Source organism: Coturnix japonica, unplaced genomic scaffold (genome assembly GCF_054131305.1).
Source record: "Coturnix japonica strain WE unplaced genomic scaffold, WE-NBRP24 Scf040, whole genome shotgun sequence".
NCBI classification, from domain to species: domain Eukaryota; kingdom Metazoa; phylum Chordata; class Aves; order Galliformes; family Phasianidae; genus Coturnix; species Coturnix japonica.
In genome coordinates this window covers 5343698-5366385 of record NW_028188943.1, presented here as the reverse complement: position 1 = coordinate 5366385, position 22688 = coordinate 5343698, and the positions used below count along the sequence as shown (strand labels likewise).

The 22688-nt window shown below is 38.5% G+C and overlaps 1 pseudogene across 1 annotated transcript; it reads right to left on the bottom strand.

Moving 5' to 3' along the window:
• Window positions 1-3214: 3214 nt before the first annotated feature.
• On the bottom strand, window positions 3215-21850 carry LOC146753103 (kinesin-like protein KIF20B; annotated as a pseudogene). The gene is made up of 17 exons (XR_014940268.1): window positions 21601-21850; window positions 20209-20243; window positions 18538-18624; window positions 18299-18415; window positions 17968-18106; window positions 16479-16663; window positions 15043-15091; window positions 14215-14355; window positions 13451-13562; window positions 12927-12998; window positions 12324-12470; window positions 10354-10516; window positions 8930-9197; window positions 8374-8435; window positions 8076-8147; window positions 6663-6858; window positions 3215-4422 (listed from the first exon to the last, which is right to left on the bottom strand). The product of XR_014940268.1 is annotated as a kinesin-like protein KIF20B (transcript).
• Window positions 21851-22688: the final 838 nt, after the last annotated feature.

Genomic DNA, 22688 nt, shown 5'->3' with positions numbered 1-22688 from the left:
GGACTATATGCTAAGAAAAATGATTCCAGCTCCAGTATCTCCTAGGAAAACAGAAGAACAAAAAGGGGTTAACAAGATGTTAAGTACTGACTTTCTATAAATATAATCATACCTTTTCATTTACAGAGTCATTCCTTCTACTTTGTCTTTCTTCAAGTAAAGGTATTTCTGGCAAACACTGAGGGCTACTGTGGTTAATGCGTTGTTTTAATTCCTTTATAAAGTCATCTTTGTCAGCCAGTTCTTTTCTTAACTCTTCTATCACAGTTGCATTATCCTAATAAACAGTAAAAACTGCTGAGTTGTGGGATTGGCAAAAGGAATTAACACACACAAGCAGTATTGCAATTACTTAGTAGCATCAGTTTTAGAATTGCAGGCTAGAACACTTAACTATTCAAGAACAGTAACATTTCACGGATTTGTACGGTCACTGTTACAAGTGCAGTAGTCACAGAATTGCCTGGGAAGTTGTAATACAATATATTTTGATTCTTCTATTTTACTTATGTGCTTCAGCCTTCATCTCCCTTAAGATATAATAACCCGAGCTTTTATTTGTTCCCAAATCCTCGGTACTGTGAGAAAGTCGGCAGTTGTAGGGGAAGTTTTGCTATGAGAACATCTTTCTTCTCAGAGAAAGTGAATCCAAACATTCTCAAAAGAGCACAACTCATTTAGTCTTCTGTTTAGCTTCTGAAATTCTATGCTACGGCTTAGATTGGCTATCCTGATTAAAAGCTGGATGTTGAAATAAGAAATGCAACTTCCAGAGATCATCCCCCCTCTGCTTTTTGATGCTTCCCTTAATCTCTCTCCACGTCCCCTTCTGTCTTTTCATGCCATTGTAGATACTACCTCAGAGAAAGCAAAGAAAGTAAGAAACCTGAGACAGAACTACTGTCTGAGTATTGAGCCTAGCTTGGGATCCGGAAATGCTGTGAATTATCAGAAAAAGCTACAGATGTCCAGTCTGATTGTAGGATCATAAGCATCAAACTGACATCTGCTTATCTGAACTACTGAAAAATTTGAAATTTTAGTAATTAACAGAAATTCTGTTTCTGAAGAACAAAAATAAAAGCTGGTGCTTTTTTTGGTTAGTTGCACATGATGTCAATACGACAGTGTTCAAGAACAGAAGCACACCCAGAATACAAAGAGCAGGTACAGGAGTTTTACAGAATTTATGGGTAGCTAATCAGGTAGGAGGAAAGGAGAGCTGACCTTGCTTGAATCCTTTAAGGCAGATTGTCTCAGTTCTGCTATTTCTGTCTCTTTTTGTATGACATTAGAAGCCAAAGTTTTGAGCTGTTCTTCCAAAGCTTCAACAAACTGATCTCTCTCCTCACGCCACTTTTGAAGATTATGGTCCTTTTCCTCCAGCTCCTATATTTCATGTTGAAAGAAAAGCATACACAGTAGAAACAAGCATAATCTTTAAGACAGCCTAGAATTAATAAGTTTTTCATATAGCATAAATAAGGACTCAAGCTGATAAAAAGAGTTTATGGTAAGACATTTCAATTAACATATCGTGATGTCACTCAACAAGATCAGGTTACATGCATGTATTACATATGTATTTACTATGCAGATTATTGTATTTAAAGCAATCTGCCAGTGCTCTGTAGTGACTAATTATTTGAATATCTTTCATGGTCTACCGCTAATTTCAGTTGGCCACTTTCATTTTGCTCCAATTCTTTTATTTTTTTTTGACCTTTTTCCTGTTGCTTGGAAAACCTGCATCATTCATTTAATAAAAATTAAGAGCAAGAAAAATACCTGCTTAAGTTGTTGGATAGTATAGTCTTTATAATCCAGCTCATCCTTAAACTGGTTATTAATCCTTTCAAGTTCTTCCATCTTGTTCCTGAGGGATTCCTCCACAGAACGCATCGTGGACACCTGTAATGTAAGCACAGCTCACGGTTCATTAAAAGACTTCTGTAATCCAACCTGGCCAAATACTTCTTTGTTAAATAAAGAGGAATTCACAAACAAGTGCTGAGTAGGAAAACGACAGCAAGTGCAAGGTTACCAAGGAAGACATGAATTCATTTTTAAGCTTCAATTTTCCACCCCAAGCACACCCAATAAACTTTCAGACTAAGTTCCTGCAAAATGGGTTTTAAGATATCTTCTTGTTTAATAATTAAATTTTAACTATTAGCATCACTGAAGCTGAAATTGAAGAAAAAAATATACATGCTTATATTAAAGAGCCTCTGGAAATTAGTCTATTTCTCTTCAAGTAAATAGCATTCTTCTTCCCAGTTATCAGCGTTTTTTCACAAGACTTAGGTTTTAGGCTTTGGAGTTACCACGGATACCAATGGCAAGTCACCAGTAACTTAGAGATAATAACAAGTCCCCTCCAGAGGCAGATTAGCTATTCTCTTCACAAACCTTATTCCAGACTACCAACCAACTTTACTTTCCTCTGTTCATTATCTATGCGAAACCATGTTTTAACTTGTGGTCCCCTCTAGAGCTTCAATGGCAACTTTACCTAAGATTTGCTGCTAGCCACACTAGTGTGAAATTTCCAGCTTCATAGTTAAAGTTTGAGAAGTTTTAACAGCAGAAAACCAAGCATAATCTTACAGAAAAAAATAGCTCAGTTGACTACAAACCTCGGTTTGTACTTGCTGAATTTGTTTCTCGGCATCAGAATGTTTGTCTTTTAGATCTGCATACTCTTCTTCTTTCCTCTGCAAATCTTTTTTCAAATTCAGTACAAGGGCAGAACTCTCAGAAAGAATATTTTCTAGCCTTATGTTAAAAATAAAGAGACAAAGAACATTACTGTTACACATCTCATGGAAACAGCAATTACAGCTTAATCCATGCCCTGCCTGTTGGTTTCTATTTGTAAATAGAATCTTAAATCTATCTAGACCAGTGACAAGATTTAAACAATTACTTTTGAATTTCAGCTTGCTTCTCATAATCAGATGCTGAAGCAATAAATTATTCAGATGCTATTCTGAGGGATGTACAACAAAACCACCAGAAATCCCCATATTATTCTTTATTTCCTTGCACGCTCCTGTTTTCCCTTGGAACTCAAGTAGCATACCAAAGCATCCTAAAGTAGTAGTTTGGCCATTGATAAGCATGCAGATGCATTAAGTCGAAGGGATGTTCCCATTAACTATTTTTAACTCTAGTTCATTCTCAAAGGGCTCTAAGTTAACTCAGTGGTTACTTACGATTCTATACGTTGCACTTTCTCCATTTCACTCTTTTCCTTTTCCCGAAGAGAGTGTTTCATCTGCTCCAAGCTGTTTTTCAGCTGCATAACTTCTTGAATCAGATTTGCTTCATTGATACTTAACTCTTCAACCTTTTTGTCTGCATTAGCAGACATCTCCTGCAGAGTTGCTGTAACTGTCTCTAGATTAACAATAATAGATTCTTTTTCTTTAAGTAATTCATTGAGTTTTGACACATTGTCTTCCATTGTCTTGGAAACCTCCAGGAGATATTCAAGCTCTCTTATTTTTACCTCACAGTTGGCAACTTCCTCCTGAAATTGTGCAATCACTCTCTGATCTTCTGCAGTCTTTTCTTCAAAGTCCTGAGTTTTCTTTTCTATTTGCTCATGTAACTGATTCACAAGATCATCTTCCTGACTAGTGTGAGTTGTAATCTCACATAGCTTCATTACAAGTTGACGATTATGATTTTCAGCATTATTCAGTCCCGCCTTTAGGTTTTCATTGTCTTGAAGCAGTGCTTTGATGTGCTGACTTTTTTGTGAGGAAACATCAACAATACTTCTGCATACTTCCCAAATCCTTTCAAGACTATAGTTAAAGGAGAGGTCCTGCACAAGATCTGAGATGGAAGAAGTCTGTGACTGAATGCATGCAGAACTAATTTGAGATGTCCCTGGCTCATCTTTTTCTGAGTCTGAGGAATCCTTTACACTGACAAAGTCAGTACCGATGGCGTGAAACTCTAAGTGACATTTGTATAATTCATCTAATTTGGTCCGCATTTTTTTTACTTGAGACACTTTATCAATTATATATTCTTTGGCAACTTCTATGTTGTTAGTTAGTTGGGCATTTTTGTTTTCAAGTGTCATATTTATAGATTTCTGTTCATCCAGTTTAGAAGCAATTTCCCGATAGTCAGCTTGACCCTGCAGAATTTGTTCACGGAGGGCATCAGCTGTTTCTTCAGAAAAAGAAAGCTCAATACGCAGGCTTGTTACCTGCTTACTGAAATCTTCTTTTTTATTTTTTTCTCTTCTGCATTGTTCTTCAAGCACAGCTAAATGACGTTCCAAGATTTCAGTTCTTTCCCTCAGTGCTAGTACTTCCTTTCGGTACGTGGAGCACTTTTGTTTCATGTGTTCAATTTTCTTTTGCTCTACAGTGTTCTTTTTCTTTCTCTCATTTACAACTACTGTAAAACAAACAAACAAACAAACAAAAAAGGGAAAAGGAATGTAGCTCAGATTGATTAAAATCATTATTACATAGCAGTTCACAACACCAAGTAGCAACTTCTAAGTGAAAAACTGTCGTAATATGCAAGCCATGCCCTCACATCACATAGTATTTGATACTAGTGAAGGAATTCAAGTCCTCTGAACACGTAATCAGGTGCCTCAGATTTCTATACAGAATTAACAGCAAAAGGTTTTCAGTCTGGAAGAACACTTTTACCATGGCACTACTCAAACCTTCCACTCCACACCAGTAGAAAATCTAATTAGATTTAAGAAACATGGGAACGAGATAGATAATTCACAGCTATATTCTTTCTATCTTCCGTGCTTCAGCAATCCCTATAAAGCAGCCAGGAATCACTCCATCTACATCTAAATGGTAGATAAACAGTTCTCTAAGAAATTTCATTCCAACTCACAGTCCTCTTACTTTCAAAAGAAAGATAAAACCCTGGACAAGTTGATCACTTAAGTGTTGATATCTGTCTCTCTTATTCAGTTGATCTCTAAACAAAATATGAGGATTCCTACTTCTGTCCACACTTACTCTTTTGCATATAAAGTTCACTCATAAAGTTGTACAAATTTGCAGATTCAAGTTTCCATAAATATTCCATTAGCTTGGGGCTGTTTTTTTCTTTAACTGGTGAGCAATTAGCTAAAATCACATGCATTTTCTTTCTATCAAAAGCGACTTCTGCTGTATTTCATCATTGCTTTAGAATCCAGTTACGTCCATTCCATAATATGCATACTTTAAGTATTAAAATAAATATAAGTCAAGACTTACTAGGGATTGGGTCACCACAACAATATATTCCATGGTGATTCTTGTACAGTGCTTTTATTACTACAACTACAGAAATGCAGAATTTTATAGCGCCCACGTGCAGCCTGCATTACATACAGATTCACATGTACTGCATGGAAACAGCCTCTTAACTCATCTAAGGAGTTTTATATACAGCCCTCAACTGATTTAAAAGTCATACTGAAGAAACAGCAGTGGCGTATTCCACCCCAAACCAGGTTTTGGTTTTGACTGCTGCTCCCAGCAACACTAGTGAGGGGAAAATGATTTATAAGTAATCTAAACACTTTATGCTGAAAACAACAAGCAAGCACTAAAGCAAGATAAATAAGACTAGGGAGAAGATGTGTAATGTTCAGTCTAGAAGCTCCTTACACAGGAAGTAGGGAAAAAGCATTATTACAGAGCATAGGAAACAAGACATAAAAGCTCAGAGAATGGTGTAAATACCCTGAACTTGAAGCTGAGATAACCTAGCATCTCCTAAAACACTTTTGCTCGTGCTACTTATATAACTAATTCTACAAAAGAACCAGCACAACATACCTGTGCTCATTGTTCTACTGTGTATATTTAACATAGCTAAAGAATATATATTAAGCGGTTTTTGAAATTGGACGCTATTAATACTCACAAATAGAAGAAAATTTTAACATGATTGAATACTCAGTACATCTTAACAGAAAACTTCATGCTGACATTGTGACTATCAGCTACCCATTTTAATTCCTATGTGGAGCATTGCTGTCATTAATTTTTAAATGAGAGCTTTGGTCATATGATTAGAACAAACCCACTACTATTTGGAGTATGGAGGAGTCCACATCCCTCCCTCAGTCTCTGGTAAGATGCTTATATGTGATGCCATTCAGTGGTCACATTAGGATTCAATATTTATGCCAAATAAAGGCAGCAGGGACAAATGTGTTCCCCGGTGGCGCAAGTGGTAGGAATGCCGCATTGCAACACTGGAGGCCCTGGGTTCGAATCCCCCCTGTGGCGCAAGTGGTAGAAGTGCCGCTCTGCTACACAGAGGCTCGAATCCCGGGGGCTGGACTCGATGATCTCTAAGGTCCATTCCAACCCGCACGAAACTATAAAACTATGAAATCTGCAAGTGCATCAACAGATGAGGAAAAAGCAGCAAAAAGGAAAAAAATAGTGCAAAAAACTTTTATTCCTAAGCATTCAAAAATGAACAGCATAGGACCTTCTGAAAAAGGGATATTTACATAACAGTTACTTCTATTTACAGTTTAACACAGTGGCTTTTCTCCTTATACCATAAGGTAACGTGCTTCACAGCCTTTTGCTTCCGATCCGGAATACGAAGCAATTTATTGTTTTGGAAGACACCCTGTTCAAGGATGGAAGAAACTGTACCTTTCTTTGGAGGTGGCTCTTCCACAGTAGGCTTATCTTCATCAGTACTGCGCTTTCTTCCCACTTCCAACTCAGTTTTCTCTTGTTTCAGTGCTTTAACTGAAAGCACTGAAAATTGGCTGCTTTCAGTTCCTTTATTAGTGTTCTCTTCTGCCGGTTCTGCTTTAATGGTAGTTAAATGGTAGGTAGTCTTTTCCTGTATTGATATAAGATCAGTTACATTGAAGCTTAACAAAAGGAGCACTTAAGTCTCAGTAATTCTGTAGGCAAATATTTACACAAAACCATACAGCTAAAATATTTACCCGGTGACTCTATAGACATCAGTTACAAATCTCAATAGCAGACAGAACAAGTACACCTTCAGATAATGACAAGTGCAATACTCGGTAGAGTATACAAGGGAAAGCAAGAGCCTAGCAGGTTACAAAGTAAAAGACTTGCACACAATCAAGAGTTTACCAGTTTATCAAAGAATTTCCTGTTTCCAAGAAGTCAACAAAATTACAAACATGGTCAAAGAGCAAACGGTCAGCTCTCATACAAGTTCATCACATCACACTTCTGCTAAGCTGCTAAAATCACTTTCATCGTGACAGATAGAATCCAACCTTAAAGCTTAGTCAGCTCTGTCACGCATATTTTAGATTGTGTCCTTGACCACAAGTGAAGCTTCCTTACTTACAACATGACGATTGTTAAGCCATGCTGGCACTGCCAAGGACTGATTATTCATCTTTAGTAGCTTATGAAAAGAAAAGCCTCAGAAGTGTTCAGGCCACACAATCTCACAGATAGAGTTGGAGCCTTGTTCTTGGAAGAAGTAATAGGTGAGGACATGACTACTCATCACAGTCAGCTTTAATACCATGGAAATACTAAGTTGCAGTGATGCAGACACTCAAAGATTTAGAAGGGTCAAGTTGCTAAGCTTACAAGGTTAGAGATCTGAGTGACAGAATTAACTATAAATGTTTTCAGAGCTACTTCAGGCTACCAAACATCAAAAAATGAACAAAAACCACCAGAAGTGGTATGCACACATACTTAATCAAGCTAGTCTTCACATATTCAGTAGCTCGCAGTACATTAGTCAGGATAAAGTTTTATGGACTGCATAGAACGTGGAGATATCCTGACCATTCATACTTGTACTTCCAACTCTACTCAACATACTTTTACTGTTGCTCTTCCTCTGATGTAGGAGTGTGAGGCAGGAGTTAGTGGAACACGCTGATATTTTTGTTGTTTGTGTTAACAACAACTACCTTCAGATAAATTTGAATTGTTTACAATTTCAAGCGAGTACCAGCTACATACAGAAAATCAGTTTTCCAAAAATGTGTTGATTACAAGCATAGAATTAGTGTTTTCCTTTTTTTGTATAAGGATACGGAGATGTGTAAAACTCACATAATCTTTTACTTTTTCTTCTAAATGAGATTTTAAGTCTTGTAGCTCTGTAATAATGTCATCTTTCTGCACCTTGATTGAGATTGGAAATAAAAAATAAAAAAAATTCAGTCATCAGATTCTAATGTAGTGTTAAGTAGCTGAATTAAACAATGCATTAAAGGCAAATTCAGTTAAGCTAAGCTCGGTAAGAAATCTATTAATTGAGCCTACTGGAATAGCATTTTAAGCTACCACAAGTTGCTATTAATTAATTAATTAATTAAAACAATTTTACACAACATCTTGATAAAGTTACCTCAGTTGCTTCTTTAAGTTGCTCAACAGACTCATCTAATTTAATCATCTGCATTTCAAAGTCTGTAACACACAGAAAAGGTTGTATTACATAAGTAGCCAATAGATAATTTATTAAGTAATCAATTTTTCCAGATATTCTAATGTTTAGGTAGCTTTTGAACAGATTAATTAATTTGCATGTGGTCTTCACTTATTGGGAGTGATTCAAAAGTTTTCTATATTTCTTGGAATGAAAACATTGCATCAACAAGACATAAAGAAGAGTAGAGATTACAATATAAAAGTAAAAATCAAGATATAGACATTTAACCCCATACTTACGAAAGCGTAAAGCTGCTAGTTGCAGTTTAAAGGAGAGGGGGAAAAAAGAAAAGAAATAACCAAAAACCGTGGAATTGCTGAACCTGAATATACACAAGGAACAAACTATCATTTATCTACAGGCTATGGTTCCAAAGGTAGAACATCTCCTCTAATTCCTACTCAAACTGGTTATTTCTCTTTTAGATTAATGAACTATTTCTGTCTTCTACCTTTCACATCGCATAACTCACCTTTGCTCTTCTGCATCAGCTCTTCTTCAGTTTTAAGTAGTTTGGTGTTTTTCTCTGTTAGCTCTTCTTTGGTCTCCATCAGTTCAAAGTTAGTTTTCTCCAGCTGCTTTTCAAACCAGCCAATATCTTCCTTTGGGTCCCCCAGGGATACAATGGAACTATGTGCTGCCTCAGCTTGCTCTTTAATATCCATGACATCATAATGCACAGAATCAAGAATGCCCTCAGGATCAACACAGGTGTCAGGCACTATGCTATGTTTTCCACCCTGAAACGTAATTTATAATCAGTTAAAACTGGTGAATAGCTGACTACATAATAGCTGTTATTTCTACAGATAGTCTGGATAGCCACTATGAAGACAGCCATACAAGAAGTTTTTAATTTCAGCTTCAAAACCCACCTCACAAATTCACATACAACATGACAGTGATTCATATGGGGGGAAGATAAGTGGCATTATAGTAACAGCTAATATATTTTATAGTATTTGATGTTTGGTCACTACTTAAACCAGTTTTCAAGAAATTACAAAAGAGTTATTGCAGACTCCAATCCTGCTTTTAACCTCAAGAGTTTCACTAGGCAAACAATGTACAAGAACTGCCACTTCATGCAGCCATAGATTTCTGCTTTTTTTATGTTTTGACTTTCCAGTTGCATTCAGTGCAACTGATCATCATCTTTTCAGTTCTTTGTCTTGCAGCGCCACATCACCCTCATAGGCTGCTCCCTCTACTTTCACACTTAACCTCTTTCAGATAAGGCCACAATCCAAGGGCACACATCCATCAATTGTGCTTCAAACACAAACTCTCAGCACTTCAAAGTTTTCCATCAAGACTGTAGCACTGATCTGACAGCTTAACTTCTTCAGTGTTATATCATAGCACTCACTCCTACCCATTCCGCTTAACCCCCACTTTCCCACTGAAGCATCTGATGGCCATAACACAGCTTTTCAAACTCTTTACTGCTCCACTTCTTTTGTCAACACTTGAACTGGACAATATTCAAAATTACAACAGCAGCAACATATGGGGTAGCTGGATTTGCTTTCCTACATGGGATCATATTTTGAGAAGAGAGAAAAATTAAGTAAATAGCATAAAATCTCCTCCAGATGTAACAAGTTGCTTCTTGTTAGGTTGAATACTTTTTAGGAATGAGATTTTCAGAAGATGCTTATGCCCTCACACCCCAAAGAAACACAAAGACCCCAGTAGAGATTTTTAGAAAACTCTGTAGGAAAATTAAGCTCAACTAAAACACTAAATTAAAAAACCTGACTGCTGTATGGAGACAAACACCCAGATTCACTACAGATACTACACAAATAGATTCATATTCTTAGAAGAACAGAATTTTTTCTTTAAATGCAAATCATAAGTACTGATCAACAAAATAGACTACAACATACTCACTTTTTGTGCAATAGCTGAGAATCTTAGCACATTGAGTGTTTCTTCATAGGTTGAAGCACACTGGCTGATGTTTGCTAACATGTGTATCTTCCCTTTTCCACTGAAGAATCCCTGAAGAAAGTGTGTTAACTTACTTTCACTAAACGGTATGTACTGCTGCACCCTTTGAAGACAAAAACCACAACAAATCCCATTAGCAGAAGTGAACAGCTTCATTTCAATGTGAGAGCTATCCAAGTGGAAGACAACACATTAATAACTGCACTAGTCTTTAAATCATTTTGAGTTGTGGGTTGTTTTGAATTTAATCTTTTTGCTAGTTTGCAGTCAGGTTGTATGACTGTTCCAGCTACTATGCAGCCATTATCTTCTTAGACAACCCATGAGAACATTTAAAACAAAAAGTACATTCAACATCCAGCCTAAGATAGGTCATACAGCCTCACGTTAGCTTAAATTCTCTCTCACCTTTCTCTTTCCCTTACCACATCTGGCAAACTGACCTATCTACTTCTAAGAAAACAGTACCCAACAAAATCAGAGATAACCACTCTCTCAGTATATTGTCTCTAGGAAAGGACAATAGTAAATACTTTGGAAATAAAGAAGCATATACTTATCACAACATCTCTGGTGTTTCCTAAACCAAGGTTAAGCCACTGAATCAAACAGCTGGTGATGTACAGAAAATTAGGAGAGAACTCCTAAAGCGTGACTAAACACACTGTTCTCTAGTGAGGTTACCTGCTGGACTCTTTACAGCTACTGAATTCTGCCAACAGAGCTAAAAGCTTCACATAGCTACGCTCCTGTCACAACACACGTGACCCATAAGTAGCTTTAGTGCAGGAGTGGTAAATGAGTTCTTATTTTAAAGAAAATTACTATCAAAGTCATCACTACATTTCCCCCATATTGTTAAAATTTCAAGTGATCAGGACCAACAAATAAAACAGTTCTGAATAAATCAAAGCACTTTAAGCAGCAGCTAATTTTAAGGAATCCTTCTTCCCTAGAAAGGACAGACAGATAAGAGACTAATCCAGTAGCAAGGCCTATTTTCATCTACTTTTAAGCATAACAGAATTTGAATAGGCTACCAGGCACAGTGTGGCATTTCATGAACACAGAGCTCACCTAATCTTTGGGACAGAAAGACACCTTCAAATGAGAATCAGCAGAGAATTCTGCAATTATATCCAGCTGTGACTGTAAATAAATACTACATTGTTTAAAATACAGAAAGCTCTGTCTGCACTCATTTAGAGCACAACCTCAGACAGAAGTAGCAAGCAGGCTTTCTTCTCTCTGAATTTGGTTAGCTAGATCAGAAAGAATGATGAAGTTGCATCAAGGTTTGGAAAAAAATATATATATATGTATATATGTAATTATATATATCTATATGTATATATGTAATTATATATATCTATATATAATTTTTCTTTTCCAAATTATATATATATAATATATATATTCTGACCATGTCTCTTGGCTAGGACAAAGCACAGCAATATCCCTGAGGAAAACTGTTACAGCAGAACTAAATGATAAATGCAACTAACTAACAAAGGAGAAAAAGGTCTAACACTTCACACATTTAAAGTGAAAATAGTGAAAACAAATTTTATAATCTCCCCCAGGACTTGTTTGAGAAGGCAAGGCCAGAAAAAAAAAAAAAAAAAAAACCACAACGCTAATTTGCTTAAGTCTATGATAACACATTCAGAAATTTAGAACTGGAATGGTTTTATTTGAAAAAACAAACAAACAAACAAAAAACAACAACAAAAAGAAGGCAAGTTTATAGATCACTTTCTTAGATCATTAAGTCTTCACACATCTGCAGAAGCCTACAGATAGTTTTCACTCATAACATAGTTTCGTACTCTGCATTTTAAACAATAGTTTAAACATTGTACATGATATCTGAAATCTACAACTAGTTTACAGTTTGTACAAGGACTTACTTTGACTGCTGACTGATCTTGAGTGCACTAATACACTTGCTTAGAGTTAGGAGAGATGCATTGATATTTCCACTCTCTTTCAGTCTGTCACCTTCATTGCACGTCTTGGTATTCCTTTCTGAACTAGCAAGATCACACAGTGATAATCTGAAGGCAGATAGGAAAATTAAGTTTTCTTGCCTTTGAATGTACATTGATTATTTATCATTTCCAACACAACCACTCCTCCTACAGGAACAATTTCTTGAACCCTTTCATGCTTTTTAATGTTGCTTTCCTAGTGAAGTTGCACACTACTTCCTGCCAAACTCTTTTCCAACACAGCTTCCATTTTTCTGCCATATTCTTCCTTCTGAGGATTTAGTTCAGAAGTTGAGTGAGAAGGATAAAGGAACACTGTGTGGAACAGTGGGCACAAGATATAGAACAGCATTACAACTTGATGGTTTAGTACTGCATAATGACAGGAAATGGGGAACCACCACTCATACAGGAGGCTGTATCAGGGAACCTAGTGTCCGTAGCCCAATATCAATACATCAATACTGAAAGTAACTGACAATTTCATCCTAAAAGAAGAAGGGAACTCTGCTCTGAACTTACTCATTGACTCGTGTCACTCATGGAATTTCAAGGTCTTCAATTCTTAGTACCTTAATTGTAAATATACTGTGGCTAAAAGGAGAAATGAAGCAAGGTCAATAGCCAGAAATACACACATTTTCTAAAATCTGTAACATCTGTTCAAAACACTGCTGGATTTATTCCAGATTCAATTAACAATAATTCTACTAGATGCATTAAACCTTTTAAAGAGACATTCCGTCTTGGTTTATTTTGCTTTTCTTCCCCCTCATGAACCACCATTACTTACATGGAAGAAGGCTTAGTTGTTTTGTTGAGAGTTTTTGATAAAACACTTAGCTTTTGTATGCACTTATCTGCTTGAAGGACTAATCCTTCTAGTTCAAAGCACTAGAATCACAAACTGTCACAAAATATCACATGGAACACTAGATATCAAGCCTTTTTAAAGCCTCTTCCCCGAAAAAAAGCCATAAACAATATTTTCATTCATCCCTCTTCCCCACACTATGTTACACCCAATGTTAGTGAAAGTTTCCCACCTTCAGCTGGAGCAAGTATTTAGCTTTGTGCTTGCAAAACTCTGGTGTTTCTGTCCCAGTTTAAAAAGTCTGAAAGCTTCTTTAGAATCAGAAATCTGAACCCACTGCAAACCTTTCAAAAGAAGGAAAAGTGATTTTTGCAAGCTTTGCTAGCAAAAGAGAAAGTGAACAAGAAATAAGGTATACAAACTAAGAACATTTAGTTAAGACAATAAAATACTTCATTAACTCTGCCTCAAACATACGACAAGCTGATGGCAGATAAGACTAAGATTCTTCCTCCCACAGAAAAGGGCAAGGTATAGTATAGCACAACAGTTTATCCTACCAGTATACTAAAGTATGTTCCATCCAAATTAAGCAAGCAGCCTTAGTACTGAAAGTACAAAAGCTAAGTTCTTAAACTACAGAAGCCCAAAGTTTGTATTCACTGGTGCAGAAGTCAATCTGAGAAGTTTTTTGTTTTAGCTTGTAGTTTTTATTGGGGATGGGTTATCTGGATTCTGTCTGCATTATAACGACTGTATGGCTCTCATTTTCAAGGATGATGAAGGCAGTGGAGTTCACACAGGCTTTATGGGCAAAGTACAGGAATAAGGAGAATACTGTTGAAGATGCAGATACGTACATGTAGCTTGTTGCCTTCACATTCAAGCAGACACTTCTAGAGCTACACTGAACACATTTAAGAGTTTTCTATCTCAGAAGAAACATGTTACACTATTCCATGACAAGCTTGGCAGTTTGCAAAGTATTCTAGTTACCTTTTACGTAAGAATATCCCTTGATGTCTTGAACAAGGCGAAGTGTCCTTTTTTTTCTGTCATTTGATAAAGGAGCCAGTAAATCATAAAAACATTCATTGTAAATCTCAAAAAATGAAACCCAGAGAACTTCACAAAATCATCTATAGATAATCTGCTAAGTTGGTCTGATCCTTCTGAGAGATTTTCTGCACCTGCAAAGTAGAAAATATTACAAGTCAATGTAGAGACAGTAAAACTAGCTGCATTTAAAAATAAGTAATAGTTAAGCTTACAGCTTAAAACTTTTCCCAGAACATAAACACAGAGAATCCCCACCTCTCATACAAACACCAAGTATCTGGAAGTCAAGACGCGTGCCCTACACATTTGCAAAGACACGCCTGCTATAAAGCTTGCTTTTTCACTTCCAAAACCCAATCTAACATCTATAGTTGTGTTAGAAATATTCAGAACTCTTCAGTCTTTACAATATAGAGAACTGAACTAGTAAGGGACACTTCGTTCTGACTTTTTAGGGAAAAAAAAGTATTTAGTGAGTTCTTAAGTGCCCTAAAGGCCTGTCGGAAAACCACTAGGGATCTTATCACAAATCATACTCTTTTTCTTTGTTTTACTTTCACCTCATAAAACCAGGTTATGATAGATGTCCCAGTAGTCTCCTAGCCATTTTATTCCTTCTGTTTTCTGCCCAGATGTCCTGCCCATTATTCCGTTCTGTTACAAATAAAAGCTAAATAATCCTTTTATTATCAGCATTAGCCAAAAAAGCCAGTCGTTGACCTTACAGAAGCTTTTCTAATTGCTACTGTTTAATATAAAACATACCCTTAGAATCAGCTGGGGATTTGTCATTAGTGCTGTTGTGATGGTCTACCTACGAAAGAAAACAGAGACTTTAGGATTTATTATTGATGTACAGCACCAATACACCACTGGTTGCTTTTATTTATTTATTTATTTATTTATTTATTTTAAAAGCAGCTGTATTGCTCTACCAGAAAACAATACAGTATAGTTCCAAGGTGCCAACACAAAAATCCTGGCTACACATTTTGACTGGTTTCACCTTACTACTCATTTCTGACAATTCCTTTACTATAAGATCTGATGCATTTCAGCTTCCTGATTCAGAAAGAAAAATAACAAATAGGGAGAGAATCCCCAACAGGAAAAGGAGTTATTTAATAAGATGATTTTCAATAGCCCATTTATAATCTGCATTTTACCCTTCATGAATCTTGGACTCCTGAAATATTTTTCTTATTGGGATTTTCTTAATTCAGGACTTCCATATCCTATGGCTTATTAGGTCAACTCTCAGAAAAGGAAGTTAAGGTAGAATACTTGATCACTTAATGTAGATAAGCAGCTTATTATTTCTTAACTCAGGCTATCAAAGTGTTACACAAATGAAGTTATGACTAAATTTTGTAAATATAATATTTTTAAGTAGTTTGGTCATAGAAAATACAGAATAGCTCCCAACATGTAGATCTCATGATGTTCATAGATGTATACTCAGTTCCCAGGCTTCAGGTTGTGTTGCTTTTTTATAGAGCACAAAAGTAGAAAGAAATTTTCATCTACTGAAGAGGAGTAATCTCACCTACCAGATACAGTATGCTTAGAAGTAAAACTTTTAACATAGAAGTTTTCATCTACATGACACTCACCCAGATCTGGCTTTGTATAGTCAGCAAAGCTTGTACCTACTTAGCTTATAAGGTCAAGTATTTTACCTAGGAACACGGGTCTTGAAACTAGAGGAGGCACCTATATAGCACGATCACATCTTAACTCTCTAATGGAGTAGGATGAGATCAGCATATAGCTGTTCACTGCATTTTCTTTCCACATACTCACTAAACCTAGAACAGTTTTACACATCTTTGGTTCATGTAGAAGACAGGTGTTGTTTTTCCCCGAAATACTTAAAGATCATTGGAGCCAGACTTCATACTCAGCTGTGCTCTTGAAATAATTCAGAAGGAATTTTACTGCCACCTGCCTTTCACACTGTGAAGTCCACACTTAACCACCTCATCAGTAAGATCAAGTTAACATACTCCACAACTAAAATACCCCAGTGTGGTGTAGCACACCACTAATAAGATGCTTCATTCTTTTTCAGCAAGAACAGAAAGACAAATAGAAAACTGTGTGTAAATACAGAACCCTCTTTCATTACAGAATGGAAAGGATAACACTGAACTATCACAAGATGCATGTACTCATCATTTCTTTATAAAGTAGTTTCCTACCTCTTTTGTCAGATGAAGCAACAAATTTTTAAGAGCAATTTCTTCTCTCACTTTGTCATTAGTCAGTTTTACGTAATCTCTCCACCTAATAGGTTTCAGATCCATTTTTGTGTATAGCCTTCCTCCAACAGTTTTAAACAACATATCCATCGTCCTTGGCAAAATACCAACATCATCTTCTGTCCCTGTAAGCAATACACAAAAGAAGGGCCAGGTTACTATTGTAAGCAACATATAAACATAAATGAAGACAAAGATAACTGATTCTAATCTCAAAGTATACACAAAGAATTTAGAGGCCAGTTACAGTCTGAAGCAATGTTTGCAGTGTTACTAGACTGTTCCCTGAAAAATACTGGCTTTAAGCAACAGCTCACATCCCATTCCTTAGACATTACAGGGCATCACTTTAAAACAGCCAGAATATTCTGCATAAGCTTAGCCTTAAGAAGAAAAAATAACCCACAGCAAACTCCCACATTTAACAGACGTGCAGATTTTCAACTGTTTACCAGGCTCCCTTCCCGCTCTGAAACAACCCTGAAATAACAACCAGAGTGATGTCTCTGCTACAACATCCCGTTCGTCCCACAAACCCTATTTAGAAATATCTACAAGTCTCATAAAAACTGTTAAAGTAACTCAGCTCCTTTCCCATTGCCTTTTCTTGGAGCACACAACTACCTCCACATCTTGCCTACTTCACGCCTTAGTTTTTCCACTGTCACTAAATACCAAGCAAGCTTCAGTGTTTTAAAGTCAGTCATGAACACAAGAGAGGACAATACGCAGAAGAATTTCTATAGTGCTGTATGGAAGGTGCATAGAAAGATAATTTTTGAACATACTACCCTGTTGATTCTTAATATTTAAGTCCTAAAAAGGTATTACTATGGGAAAGTCTTCAGCTCCACGCATATAAAACTATTGGAAATACATAGTAACAGAACACTAAATAACAGAAATAAGGGGAATTTGTTTCCTGTGAACCCAATCGTTTCATTTGTTATGACAATATTAAACATAAAAAACAACTGCTCCCAGCCAGAAAGGAGATTGATGTATTATTTCTGTACTACTAAAGCTCAGGGAACACAATCTTCTATGCTGCTGTTATTACTAAAATCAGAAATTTGAAAAAAGATTGAAATACCTTGATCAAATGTTTCAGAATGTTTAATTTCTGCCTACAATAAATCAAACAAACTCAGACATACTTTGCCTTCAAATAAAGAACAGCATTTAAGATGCACGCATTTATAGTAGGAACAAAAACCAAAGTTATTGTAGTGTATGCTGTCTTACACACTTGTAAATTTAGTAATATTTGTTATGGAAGAAGACGACTTTTCAAGGCTACTAGTATTCAAAAGAAGGCAACGTACAAGGCCTGTTGAGTAACTAGGTAAGAAGTCATAACATCTCTCTCTTCTAGAAGTAGTTCTCACTTTAAGAAATTAATTCAAGGAAAAAGCATTTCTGCTCATACCTTGGAATGTGTAAGTTTTCCCAGCATTTGTAACGCCATACGTAAAAACAAGGCGATTACATCCTTCTAAGAACTCTTTCACTGGTTGCTTCACAGTACCTTCAAAGAATTCTTCTTGAGTTGCTTCAGGTCCAAACACCTGAATGTTACCAAGAAGCTGGTTAATCTCTTTATTTTGTTTAAGCAATATTTAGGTACTTGTAAGGAGTCAGATACACGTTGATAATTCTAAAGACAGTTAAGAAAAACTTGTTTGCTTTATATGAAGTAACAGAAGACAAGCAACTTTTTCCACAAATAACTTAAAATCATTTAAAGACAATTAATTTACCCGTGAAAAGGTGAACTTCTGTGTTGTCTGTCCTAAAGTTTTATCGCTCATTCTTCCCAATGAGCTCTTAGGGGACTTCAGTATAATGCTTGTTGAGTCCTCAAGTGAAACACATCCCTATTACAAGGAAGCACAAGTAATGCAGGCATGAAAAAAGTTTTAAAAGGTCATCTTACAGGAAAGAAAACATATATACTTTAAGGGTTGTTTTTTTGTTTATGATTAAATAAATGCCTTACCTGCGATCCATTTGCTCTCTCCCGTGCCGTAAAGGGTTTAATACGCAGGCAAACTTGTATGCGTCCCCTAGGCTCCAAACTAGACCTCTAAAATTAAAGAGCTGGAAGTTAGAAATCTGACTAGATCCTCTGTTTGATGATTAGCACATTAAAGCAGCATTATTTTCATCATCCTATTGTAACAGACTCATTTGTTAACACAGGAAGTAATAATATTTTACTGTTTTCACAAGTGCTTTGGACCCTGCTAAACTTCTTAGTCAGAGCCTAGAATTTCAGAACAAGTACTACTGCAACACACTCCTGTACTGCATTCAGGCCAACTATAAACAAAAGTACTCCATTATTGTGCTTCTCAGACAATGTTAGCTTCATCCACTAATACCGGTGCTCCTCATAAGGTATCAAAGCAACACCACACATCTTGGTCTAGTCTATGCACAGTCTAAAAGCATAGTGAAGATGATTTTCATCTTCTCTGTAAGATTCTAATGCTTCTTATAAAGAAAAGAATTAAGTTTATTTTTTTTTGGAGAAACAAGCTGCCTTTGTGGTCCTGAGGGCCCCTTTTTGTCACCTGTTGGGCACAGCAAGAGAGCTTTTCTTGTACAAATCTATGCCCTGTGTACCTTTCTCGATCCCAAAACCTAGAGTTGTGGTGCAGACACTGGATGCTGACCAGAGCAGTAAAAGAACAGAAGAGGGGAAAAGCAGATACAGGTAAGACACCTAAAAGAAAGAAAAAGAGCAGAAGAGAAGGAAGGATACGGTTAAGAACAAAGGACAGAAGATGGAAAGTGCTATAGAGGATTGGACTGGACATGAGCAGATCAGAGCTACACCAAGGTGTGGCTTCTCCCTGTGTCCCTATCCACCACTGGCAACATCCCCCAATGACAGGGATGCTGCTGCCCCAGCAGCTGATGGGGTTGTGGTCTGGGGTTATGTTCTATACAGAGCCTCCACAACCTGCTACAGACCCCCAGTTCCCTGACACTTCTTTTTTTTCCAGGTGCCTGCACACAAGGAACAGGTGTTCCCCATGCCCTGCATGCTGGTAATTAGTGTGGGCAATTACTGTGTGGGAATTGGGGGAGGGAAATTCAGGGGTGGGATAGTGAGGATGAATTGGAGGGGGCTGGGAAATTGTTTGGGTGGGACTGTAGAGATCAGGCATGACTGCTAGGATGGGGGATATTTGGTTGGAAATACTGTCATTTCTATTACTCATTGCTTTTTATTATAAGTTATTAAATGCTTTATGTTCCCTCTGCTACATCTTGCTTGCAGTCATTTGTGCAGTGACAAAGGTCCTCAGCTCTACATGCCCCTCCAGGGCAGGATGGAGCACCACAGATGGCAGTGTTCCACAGCTGCCACCAGCAGCCCCAGCTCGTCCCTCCACACCTGAGGTGTGAGTGGCTGTGAGAGGAATGTCTCTGTGGAAGTGCAGCTCATTCCTCCCCTCTGATGGGGGCAGAAGGCATCTGCATTTCCCTCATGGCTCTTATTTCCTGTGTTACTGTGGGAAATGAGCTGAGCCACTGTGCCTCCCTACTATGGCAAGCTCTGCAGCTCTGCCACTGTCTTTATACTCAGCTGTTCCTGTGTGTAATGCTCCACACTTGGACCCTGCAGAGCCCAAAGGCCTCCTTGGCTGCTGTTACTCACCTGGACATTGAGGGTGCTGTGTCTCCAGTCTGTACCTGCTTCCAGGTGTCACTTGCAAGACACTGCGAGTCCACCTGGTTGGAATTGCAGTCAACAAACACAAATGTGAAAGAAATAAGAAAGGATTCTTTCATTTCACAGGCTTTCATCTCCATTGAAAGATGTTCTGCTGTGCAGCACAGCTGGGAGCATTTCATATGTGCAAAAAAGGGGGATAGGCCCTGGCTGTGCCGGGCCCCCTTCCGGCCCAGGCCCCAAAGCAGCCCCGACTGTGCTGGGTTCCCCTCTCACCTGGGCCCTGCAGTGGCCTCAGCTGTGCCTGGTCCCCCTCTGCTCTGGGCCCTGAGCTGGCCCCAGCTGTGCCTGGTCCTCCTCCATCCTGGGCCCCAAGGCCCTGCCTCTGCCTGCTCCCCCTCTGCTCTGGGCCCTGAGCTGGCCCTAACTGTGCCAGGCCCCCCTCTGGCACAGGCCCTGCCTCAAGCCCCGCCCCCTGTGGGCAGCACTGCTAGTGCCTGGTTTTTCGCTCTCTTCGCTCTACTTTCCCTGTTCTCTTCACAAATGCATTCAGATCCCCCAGGATGACGTGCACTGACACTGCTGCCTTCTTCCTGCACAAACTTTCTGGGCAGCTCAGCTTTTTCTACAGAGCAGCGTGCCTTTGGAAGTGCTTGGAGGATGTAAACTAACAGCAAGAGAACACTGAGCTCTTCTGGGTCTTTCTAGGAATGGCAAAGGGACAGGAGAGAGTGCTCAGCCTCGAGTGGTTGCTTGTATGCAGAAATCACAGTTGTCAACATCTGTGCTGTTTTGCTGTAGGCAGTAGTGTGTGACAAGAAGCCTACAATTACCAATTTAGTGAACGTAATTAATTGTAACAGTTCCCCTTTCTTCTTCCCTCGACACTTGGGTTATGGAGTTCTCCTATGCTATGTGCCGGTGTAATACCTCTGAGCCACAGCACTGTTGCGTTTAGCAAAGCTCATGGCAACAGGCTTTGGCCAACCTCAGAGCTACGTAGATGATGAGAAGATATCCGATGATAGGAGAGAAAATGAACAAGCTCCAAGGTAAGTGTTGTTTTTTCCTTCTAGTCAGCACGCCATCGCTAAATCTTCCATGCTGTGACTTTTATCTTGATAGTGATGATCCCTTAACCTCACACCTTTAGCACAGCACTTTCTGTGGAGATTCCCACCAGTGACAAAGTATTAGTGCCGCTTTTCTGCCTGTTTCTTTTTTGTCTGTATTTTCCAGAATGTGGGTATTTCTAAATAGGGCTGCATGAAGGTGTGCGTGTGTGATGGAAGAGTGAAGGAAGTCCACTGCAGATCTGTGCTTACTGCAGAAATGGCACCATGCTGTAGCAGCAAAAAGGCAAGTGGTAGGAACTACACTTGAAGAGTGGAAGTTGGTGGTTGGCTGCGCTCAAATCTTCCTCCCAGGAGATGCTCTTCAAGTATTGCTTGTTCCTTTCTGCCAGAAGCTGACACAAGCGGTCTTCCAGCCAAGCGCAGCCTTGCGGAAAGTCTGGGGAGGACTGCAGCCTGTGACGTGGCACCCAGGAGAGGTACAGATGCACAACAGGCATCAGGGTTTGATTCAATGTCTTTCTAGTTAGGCTTTCTGTCCATTCTTTCTTCATACTCCTTTTGCTGCGTGTTGCTTGAGGTCTTCATCCCTGGGATTTACAATTACCTTCCCTGTCCAGATTTGAAATGCAAACCCACCCTTCAGCTCAGATCCTAAGATCCGCTACTGTGAACACGCAAGATGAGATTTCCTAGTATTGTGGCCCATTTTGCTACAGAAATTAGCCTTGGTCACTCTTTAAATCTTACTGCTTCTCCTTTCTTGATTATAACAGATGTACGCCAGGAGCCAAATGGAAACATCTATGTGAAAGTGGTGCAGGAAGTGCTTTCGGAGAAAGCTCATCTTCAGGCTGGAGGGCTTCCTGTAACAGCAGGTCCCAGCTCTGTCTCCAAGACCCTGGCTGGGTGTAAACGCAAGGGTTTGGACAAAGAGAAACAGACTGCAGCGCAGTTGCCTGCTACCAAAAGAGCCAGAGGCCAGAACAGAGACAGTGTGCCGGCCCCAGCAGCACACCCTGGGCCTGCCCCAGCACTGAGCTCCAAGCAAAGAGGTAAGAAGGTGCTGCGGTACCGTCCTGGTGAAGTGCAACACATTGAGTTTGCTTAGGGCTTGCTTTTTCCTGCTCTGTAGAGGGGATAAGAGTTGAAGGCTACAAAGTCCAAAGGCAGTGAGGTGCCAGAATACCTAAATGCATCTCTTTCTGTTAATTTCACAGTGGTCTTCTGTATGTCCCCCTGGAAATGTCTGAGAGGCTTCCTAGTCCCATTTGCTTTGTCATTGGACTGCCATTTGTTTTCACAGCACCCATGTTTCTGCAGTTTTGCTGTTAACAAAATGAATTCATTGGTATTCTTGCTTTATAGAAAGAAGACAACGACAAAAAGAAA